Source organism: Ranitomeya imitator, chromosome 3, assembly GCF_032444005.1.
Source record: "Ranitomeya imitator isolate aRanImi1 chromosome 3, aRanImi1.pri, whole genome shotgun sequence".
Taxonomy (NCBI): Eukaryota; Metazoa; Chordata; class Amphibia; order Anura; family Dendrobatidae; genus Ranitomeya; species Ranitomeya imitator.
The window spans coordinates 43,299,072-43,309,047 of record NC_091284.1 but is presented as its reverse complement, the minus strand read 5'-3'; positions in this window follow the sequence as shown (position 1 = coordinate 43,309,047).

The window sequence follows — 9,976 nt, the reverse complement described above, 5'->3', positions numbered from 1 at the left end:
ATGTGCCCCCGGACCCGGTGGGCAGTGAGAGGGGGCCCGCATCGGGCCCCTTCTCATCTGCTCACCGGGCCCTTTCCGGCGCTGCGGCGGTTTCCTATTGATGTGCGGGCGCGCGCCCGCACATCAATAGTTAACAACAACAGCCGCCAGCCAATTGGAGGCTGGCAGCTGAAGTCGGCCGCAGCACACACGTCGCCGGCGTCTGACGTCATTGTCAGTCGCCGGCGAGTGTGCGCTGCTGCAGGGAGCTCGTCGCCTGGAGCGCGGACAGGTGAGGAGGAGACTGTTTTTTTTTTTTTGATCAGTTAAACGGTGGACCGTGGACACACTGGGGGGCAATGCTGGAGGGAGGACACACTGGGGGGCAATGCTGGAGACACTGGGGCAGGTTGGAGGACACACTGGGGGCAATGCTGGAGGACACACTGGGGGCAATGCTGGACACACTGGGGCAGGTTGGAGGACACACTGGGGGCAATGCTGGACACACTGGGGCAGGTTGGAGGACACACTGGGGGCAATGCTGGAGGACACACTGGGGCAATGCTGGAGACACTGGGGCAGATTGCTGGGGGGCAATGCTGGACACACTGGGGCAGGTTGGAGGACACACTGGGGGCAATGCTGGAGGACACACTGGGGCAATGCTGGAGACACTGGGGCAGATTGCTGGGGGGCAATGCTGGACACACTGGGGCAGGTTGGAGGACACACTGGGGGCAATGCTGGAGGACACACTGGGGCAATGCTGGAGACACTGGGGCAGATTGCTGGAGGACACACTGGGGGGCAATGCTGGAGGACACACTGGGGGGCAATGCTGGACACACTGGGGCAGGTTGGAGGACACACTGGGGGCAATGCTGGAGGACACACTGGGGCAATGCTGGAGACACTGGGGCAGATTGCTGGAGGACACACTGGGGGCAATGCTTGAGACAGTGGGGCACATTGCTGGAGACAGTGGGGCAGATTGCTGGAGACAGTGGGGCAGATTGCTGGAGACAGTGGGGCAGATTGCTGGAGACAGTGGGGCAATGCTGGGGACAGTGGGGCAATGCTGGAGACAGTGGGGGCAATGCTGGGGACAGTGGGGGCAATGCTGGAGACAGTGGGGCAGATTGCTGGAGACAGTGGGGCAGATTGCTGGAGACAGTGGGGCAGAATGCTGGGGACAGTGGGGCAATGCTGGGGACAGTGGGGCAATGCTGGGGACAGTGGGGCAATGCTGGGGACAGTGGGGCAGATTGCTGGAGACAGTGGGGCAATGCTAGAGACAGTGGGGCAGATTGCTGGAGACAGTGGGGCAGATTGCTGGAGACAGTGGGGCAGAATGCTGGGGACAGTGGGGCAATGCTGGGGACAGTGGGGCAGATTGCTGGGGACAGTGGGGCAGATTGCTGGAGACAGTGGGGCAGAATGCTGGGGACAGTGGGGCAATGCTGGGGACAGTGGGGCAATGCTGGGGACAGTGGGGCAATGCTGGGGACAGTGGGGCAGATTGCTGGAGACAGTGGGGCAGATTGCTGGAGACAGATTGCTGGAGACATTGGGGCAATGCTGGAGACATTGGGGCAATGCTGGGGACAGTGGGGCAATGCTGGGGACAGTGGGGCAGATTGCTGGAGGACACACTGGGGGGCAATGCTGGAGGACACACTGGGGGGCAATGCTGGAGACAGTGGGGCAGGTTGGAGGACACACTGGGGGCAATGCTGGAGGACACACTGGGGCAATGCTGGAGACACTGGAGCAGATTGCTGGAGGACACACTGGGGGGCAATGCTGGAGGACACACTGGGGGGCAAAGCTGGACACACTGGGGCAGGTTGGAGGACACACTGGGGGCAATGCTGGAGGACACACTGGGGCAATGCTGGAGACACTGGGGCAGATTGCTGGAGGACACACTGGGGGCAATGCTTGAGACAGTGGGGCACATTGCTGGAGACAGTGGGGCACATTGCTGGAGACAGTGGGGCACATTGCTGGAGACAGTGGGGCAGATTGCTGGAGACAGTGGGGGTAATATGCTGGACACACTGGGGCAGATTGCTGGACACACTGGGGGCAGGACTGGAGGCATGGGCAGAATGTAGACACGGGGCATGATTGGAGACATGGGGTAGAATGAAAGACATGGGGCAGGATTGGATCATGGGGCAGGATGGAGACAGATGGGGCAGGATGGATACTCATGAGTGCAGGATGGGAGAACATATGGCTGGAGCGAGGAATGAGATACATGGGGTGGGGAATAGTATTACCATAGGGGCTAATTAAGGGATATTATTACTGCAGTGATGTATTTATTTTATTTTTTGAGTATACTGTTTTAAATGGGGGGGCGGTCCTGTTACTGTGCAGAGTGACACTATATCGCCTTTTTCTCTTCATGTGGTGTAATGTAGAAGTTGTGAAAAATTAAGTAATGTGTTCTACAAGCGGAGCTCGAGATAACTGTGTTATTTCCTGCAGAAACGAGTCCTGGCTGGGAGAAATGATGGCGGTCTGTGCTGTATGAAAGATGAAGGACTTCACCTAGAGACGTCACTGGTGAGTCAGTGTTACCTATACACTGACACTATACACTGTATACTATATACAGAGGTCCTGTGTACAATGTCACCAGTGATCACTGTATTACCTCTACACAGACACTGCATACTAAGTACAGATCTCCTGTGAATACTGGCACTAATGGTGATAGTATTGTGTTTTTTTTTTTTTTGTTGTTTTTTTTTTACTGATCAGTATTGTAGTATTCAGTCACTATGTGGTGGTAATATGTGGTCTGGAAATGGTGTTGTGGTATTTGTCCCTTGTATGTGCTATTTGGTCACCAAGTGGTAATATGTGGTCTTGACACGGTGCGGTGGTATTTGTTCCTTGTATGTGATATTATTCGATCACTGTGGTGGTAATATGTGGTCTGGTCATGGTGCGGTGGTATTTGTTCCTTGTATGTGATATTATTCGATCACTGTGGTTGTAATTTGTGGTCTGGTCATGGTACGGTGGTATTTGTTCCTTGTATGTGATATTATTGGTCAAGATATACCTAAATTGTATTGCAGATTTTAACAAATATTGAATAGGTTACAGTAGAGTAGGGCCCGGCCATTTTTCTGGAATAATCTGGTTCGGGTATATCATGACCCCCGTCACATGACCCCCGTCACATGACCCCCGTCACATGACCCCCGTCACATGACCCCCGTCACATGACCGGGGGGGCCCACAGTGTGTGAACAGCCCGGGGCCCTGGCTATCCTTAATCCACCCCTGATCTACAGCATTCTGAAATGCGGTAGATAAGCCCCCGATGTATCCCGAAAGATGAGAAAAAGATGCTGTAGATAAGCCCCTGATGCCAGTGGGCTTAGCTCACCTTCGATTTTAGGGGTGACAGGTTCCCTTTAACAAAAAAGTGTGAAACAACTGAAATTATGTCTTATATTCTAGGTTCTCCAAAGTAGCCACCTTTTGCTTTGATGACTGCTTTGCACACTTTTGGCATTCTCTTGATGAGCTTTAAGAGGTAGTCACCGGGAATGGTTTTCACTTCACAGGTGTGCCCTGTCAGGTTTAATAAGTGGGATTTCTTGCCTTATAAATGGGGTTGGGACCATCAGTTGTGTTGTGCAGAAGTCTGGTGGATACACAGCTGATAATCCTACTGAATAGACTGTTAGAATTTGTATTATGGCAAGAAAAAAGCAGCTAAGTAAAGAAAAACGAGTGGCCATCATTACTTTAAGAAATGAAGGTCAGTCAGTCCGAAAAATTGGGAAAACTTTGAAAGTGTCCCCAAGTGCAGTTGCAAAAACTATCAAACGCTTCAAACAAACTGGCTCACATGAGGACCGCCCCAGGAAAGGAAGACCAAGAGTCACCTCTGCTTCTGCTTCCCCATAGACACTGATACAGATGGGTACAAAGAAAAATGGTTCCGGGAAACAGGATGTAGCAAGAGGTGCTATATGGTGGTTATGTGGGGATATGAAGCTCAGGGCCAAACTGCCTGCTGATTGGAGTGGCAGCTGTGCCCTGACTCAGATACTTGTGCCATTTCACATAATTTCATCAAAGGAGATACAAAAGGGTAGGATAGATGCTGAAATTCTACGCAGAAACAAAAGGTCATCACCTGCTGGGTCTTTTGATCCAAGAATTTACATAGATAACATAGGAGTTCCAAGGGGGGTACCAGATGAATACAAAGCTAGAAACCAAATATCAGCAGGATTTGAATCAATTTTCTTTTGGTGGGTTACACTTAATAAAAATGTGGACTGGATAAACTATATTTACTATAATCAGCAGAGATTCATCAATTCCAAAGACATACTGATAGGGATTCTAGATTGTGAGCCCCATCAGGGACAGTGATGATAATGTGTGCAAAACTGTAAAGCGCTGCGGAATATGTTAGCGCTATATAAAAATAAAAAATAAAGATTATTATTATTATTTCACAAGGGATGCAATAAAAGGGATATCAGAACAACTGGGTCCGACTTCCCTGATGACATGGCAGAATAGGATGACTTTAGATATGCTGCTAGCAGAGAAAGGAGGAGTTTGTAAAATGTTTGGTACTTATTGTTGTGCTTTTATACCCAATAACACAGCAACTGATGGAAGCATCACTGAAGAACTGGCAGAGAATTCTGGCATCAACAACCCGTCTACCGAATGGCTTGAATTGTGGTTTGGAAGATGGAGCCATCTGGTGGCCAGCTTCTTCATTTCCCTGGCGGTTGTGACAGCGATACTTGCTACATGCGGATGCTGCTGCATACCCTGCATCCGAGGACTGATTCAGAGACTGATTGATGCGACTATTACTAAAACTATGTACATTGAGGTGACAGCCCTTAATGAGGAATATGATCAATTGCTGTAATTGAGAAGGAATATGATCTTCTCAGCCCCATGGGGAATTCGACAGAAGAAAAGAAGAAAGTAATAGGGGAATCTAAATAAAGAAAAAAGGGAGTCCGACACTGGCATTAGGCGGGCATCGGGGGGTTCTGACGAAGGAAAGTTTTCCGAAACGCGCGTCGGGGTGCGCAGGCACGGGACCCAGCTTACTCCCCAGGTATATTACATGTATGTGCTATATTTTTTATATATATTTTTTTGCACTTGTCTTTCTTGTGGATTTTTCGTATATCTTGCACATTGCTTGATCCCTAAATGGTCATTGCACTTCAGCACCTTATTGATCTACCCTGTGATTAATTATTGATCGATTTTTGGACACACTTATCTCATTATACATAATTGATTTTGTCTTAGGGTACCGTCACACTATAACATTTCGATCGCTACGACGGTACGATTCGTGACGTTCCAGCGAAATCGTTACGATATCGCTGTGTCTGACACGCAGCAGCGATCAGGGATCCTGCTGAGAATCGTACGTCGTAGCAGATCGTATGGAACTTTCTTTCATCGCTGGATCTCCCGCTGTCATCGCTAGATCGGTGTGTGTGACACCGATCTAGCGATCTAGCGATGCGATCCAGCGATGCGTTCGCTTGTAACCAGGGTAAACATCGGGTAACTAAGCGCAGGACCGCGCTTAGTAACCCGATGTTTACCCTGGTTACAGGCGTAAAACTAAAAAAAAACAAACAGCACATACTTACATTCTGGTGTCCGTCAGGTCCCTTGCCGTCTGCTTCCCGCACTGTGACTGCCGGCCGTAAAGTGAAAGCAGAGCACAGCGGCTGTGCTTTCACTTTCACTTTACGGCCGGCAGTCACAGTGCGGGAAGCAGACGGCAAGGGACGTGACGGACACCAGATGTAAGTATGTGCTGTTTGTTTTTTTTTAGTTTAACGCTTGTAACCAGGGTAAACATCGGGTAACTAAGCGCGGTCCTGCGCTTAGTTACCCGATGTTTACCCTGGTTACCCAGGGACCTCGGCATCGTTGGTCGCTGGAGAGCTGTCTGTGTGACAGCTCCCCAGCGACCACACTACGATTTACCTACGATCACGGCCAGGTCATATCGCTGGTCGTGATCGTAGGTAAATCGTATAGTGTGACGGTACCCTTAGTCTTTGATGCACTGTAACATTTTAATTTTGCAAGGTATTTGCCTTTTTGATTTTTCTGATTGATACCCATTCCACATGTTGTTTTGATATTTGACGTTTTGCACATTATGGAATGCACAGCTGAGTCCTGCTCTTGCGCACTTTCAGTATTATTATGTGCAGTGGATAGCACAGCAGCCTTGCAGCGCTGGAGTCCTGGGTTCAAGCCCCACTAAGGACAACATCTGCAAAGAGTTTGCATGTTCTCTCCGTGTTTGCATGGGTTTCCTCCGGGTTCTCCGGTTTCCTCCCACATTCCAAAGACATACTGATAGGGAATTTAGATTGTGAGCCCCAACGGGGACAGCGATGATAATGTGTGCAAACTGTAAAGCACTGCGGAATATGTTAGCGCTATATAAAAATAAAGATTATTTTTATTTTATGTACCCATTTTCCACTTTTTATAAATAAAGGCATATTTTAATTCTTCTGTAGCCTGTATACTTTCTGGTGGTCTTATGTTCTGTATTGCTTTGGTTTTGGTCTCTAGTAGGGTGAGGACTCGACTGCTGAGCCTGATCCATACACTGAGACCTGACATAGGACTTACTATTATACCCTATGTTGGTTAGAATTAAGGTGTCTTTTCTCTTTGATACCCCCTAATATTGTTCTACCCCCGAGTTGTAATTCCTATGTGAGGCCACATTAGCATTATATAGGAATATCTCATTCTTTTTCTCCTCTCTCCACCAGGGACAACCCCAGCTGAATCATCCATCATTGTGACTGGACTGGAGAGCTTCACCTCCCACAAAATAATTGGAGAAGGCGGATATGGTAAAGTAAGTATTAGGAATTGTTGTCACGTGTTCCTCATGTGTGTAATGTGAAGCAGTAATATGACTCTAGGAACATCACTGCTTCATATCTTCTCATCATGTCTCATGGCAGGACAGTACTTTTCTCTGGTTCTAATCTTCTCTATCCTACAGGTCATGTTAGCCACACATCAGGCCTGCCAACAACAACTGGCAGTGAAGATGGTGAAGAAGAGGCTCCTACTTGAGGACACAAGTGACAACGTCCTGATAGAACGTCTGGTCCTGGAGATGACAAGAAAGAGTCCATTCATTACTTGGGCTTTGGCCACCTTCCAGTCCCAGGTAAGAGGCTCATAATCAAACAGCTCTGAGTTTTCTATGTGTTCAATAAATGACGGTCTATGTGCTAATCTGTCTGCAATGTTCTTCTAGGTCACTACCATAGTATTACATGTATTATAAGAATACATCCAGTGCCCCATATCTAGAATATACCAATAACCTCTTTTAAATCCTCTGTTTTATCACTGTACTACGTCTTCTATGTCATGGAATATCTCAGTGGAGAAGACCTTAGAGGCATCATGGCAACAAATGCCCCATTTCCCATTCCAGCCACCAGGTAAGACAGAATGTAGATGTATTAGATAAAGACGCTGGTTGTCAGAAACATCTGGTTTTATGTCATTATTACTCTCTTAGTTTAGTGGATGAAATGTTGGTGGTTGATTATTTTCTATTTTCTTCTCGTCAGATTTATTGCGGCTGAGATAATTTGTGGCCTGCAGTTTATACACTCCAGAGGAATCATACACAGGTAAGTGCAGAATGTCTTCTTCTGTGTAGACTTGGTATAATTACTCCTATACCCTCATACTCATGCCCCCTGTAGACAATATCTCTGGCCATCATTTGTTCCCCAGCCCAACTAATCTAATAATTATGGTATGTTATAATTTATTTCCTTTACCAGAGATATAAAACCAGAGAATATCTTACTGGACAGCACCGGTCACTTGAAGATCACTGATTTCGGTCTCGCCGTTAGGAACATGTTTGGCGACGCAAAGACTTCAGGTTGGGTCGGGAGTCTTTTATACATGGCTCCTGAGGTGAGGAATCATCTACATATTGCTGCGTACAAGCCTTGACATTTCAATGTCTTCTGCAGTCTGGACAAAGTTCTTATTTTCTTCATGTCTTGACAGATTCTTCAGTGGACTGGTTCTCTACTGGTGTGGTGATATATGAGATGGCAACTGGCAGATATCCATTCTACATAGGTGAATTGGATGACACGACCATAGAGGTACTGATCAATGCTGATCCCGCCTTCCCAAAAGGACTAGACCTCCAAGCCAAATCCATCATAGAGGGGGTGAGTATATATACACATCTCAGTAATAAAGGGGATAGATATAACGAAAAACGCAACAATGAAAAACGCCTGTAGACTGAATAATTGTCTTAATTATTTGTTTGCAGCTCTTGAATAAGTCACCAGAGAGTCGGCAGGTAGCTGTGGACAACATCAGAGCTCATCCATTCTTTATGGAGATCAACTGGACAGATATAGAAGGAGCCGGAGCGCGTCCACCATTCCAACTACCACCTGTAAGTATATCACCCAGAGAAGATGGTGGAAGCTGTACATTTCTATTGTGTGTATTCTTTATGACCACAGGATCTTGTATCTTCTCTCTGCAGCCACCTGTGATGACATCAGATATAATGAAAGATGTGTTATCATTCACTGAAGCCCTTAAACCACCAATGGCCGAAACAGATCAAAAACTCTTTTGTGGATTCACATTTGCCAGTGACGGATGGAAGGTCATAAAGAAAACACCAAAACCTGTAATATCTCATCGAGGACCTGCAATACCCCATCACAGGTGAGTCACTATAAACGGGACACGAATTATGGCGCTTTTTAAGACTCCCCTCTTATACTGTGAAAATGCTGCAGAGTGTAGTATGGAAACCTCTTACTGACTGCTGCGAGTCCACAGGGCGATCCTGGAGGTGTTTTCATATTAGGATATCCCCATGTCATATGTCTTATTGGGATATAAGAATTATTTCTAACCTATTATCTCTCCTGGCAGAACATTTGGCAGTATTGTGAAGGCCACTGTTAGGGCTAGCGGAACGCACCGAGTAAATAGAGATGTTTTTATTGATATTGGTGCGTTCGCAGCCAGGGGTCCACCGTGCAGGAGTACCTGCTGCTAGCAAACGGCGGCACTATATGGCGGTATAGACCAACTCAGTTAATTCACCGAGTAGCCGTGAAAGAGAAGCACTGTACCCTGTTAGACTCCACAGAGGCACCGGCTAACTGCCCAAACAGAGAGCAGTCAGTGGTCACACATGTACACAAAACTCCTCGCCGGAGGAGCCAGCATTCTAGGGGCTTATTTCAGCCGGGTCCCTGAATACATCCAAACACAAACTCCTCGCCGGAGGTGCCAGCATTCTAGGGGCTTATTTCAGCCGGGTCCCTGAACACACACTCATGTGACCACACTGGCGCAAAGCACATAACAATAGACAATACTAGCGCATGGCCGTGCGGCCATGCGAGCCTTAAATAGTTGCAGCACGTTTAGGACCTTTCAAAGAAGGACCAATGGAGTTGCTGCAGTACCTGAGCATGTGACCCTAGATCTCCACTGAGAGATCTTGCCCTTGGCATGCTCAGAGTGAAAATCAGGACTTAGTCCTAGCACCTACAAGGACCTTCCAAGAAGGACCAATGACCTTAGCTGCAGTATCTGATCATGTGACCCTCGATCTCCACTGAGAGATCTTACTCTGGGCATGCTCAGAACGTGAAAAGCAGGACTTAGTCCCAGAAGCGTCTGCTCGCCGCTGCCCAGCACTGACTTCAATGGCAGAAGCAGGAAATGCAGCAGTAACTCTTAGCACAGAGTCAGACTGAGCGAGACGCTGGGATCGACGTCTCTGCTGAGCAGGCTCCACTGCGGCAGGAGAAGAATGGGAGACCGCAGCGGAGATGGCCCGAGATTCCCCCTGTGCAGAGGCAGGAACTTGACCCCTAACAGCCACCTTCCACAGGATCTGGAGGAGAATAAA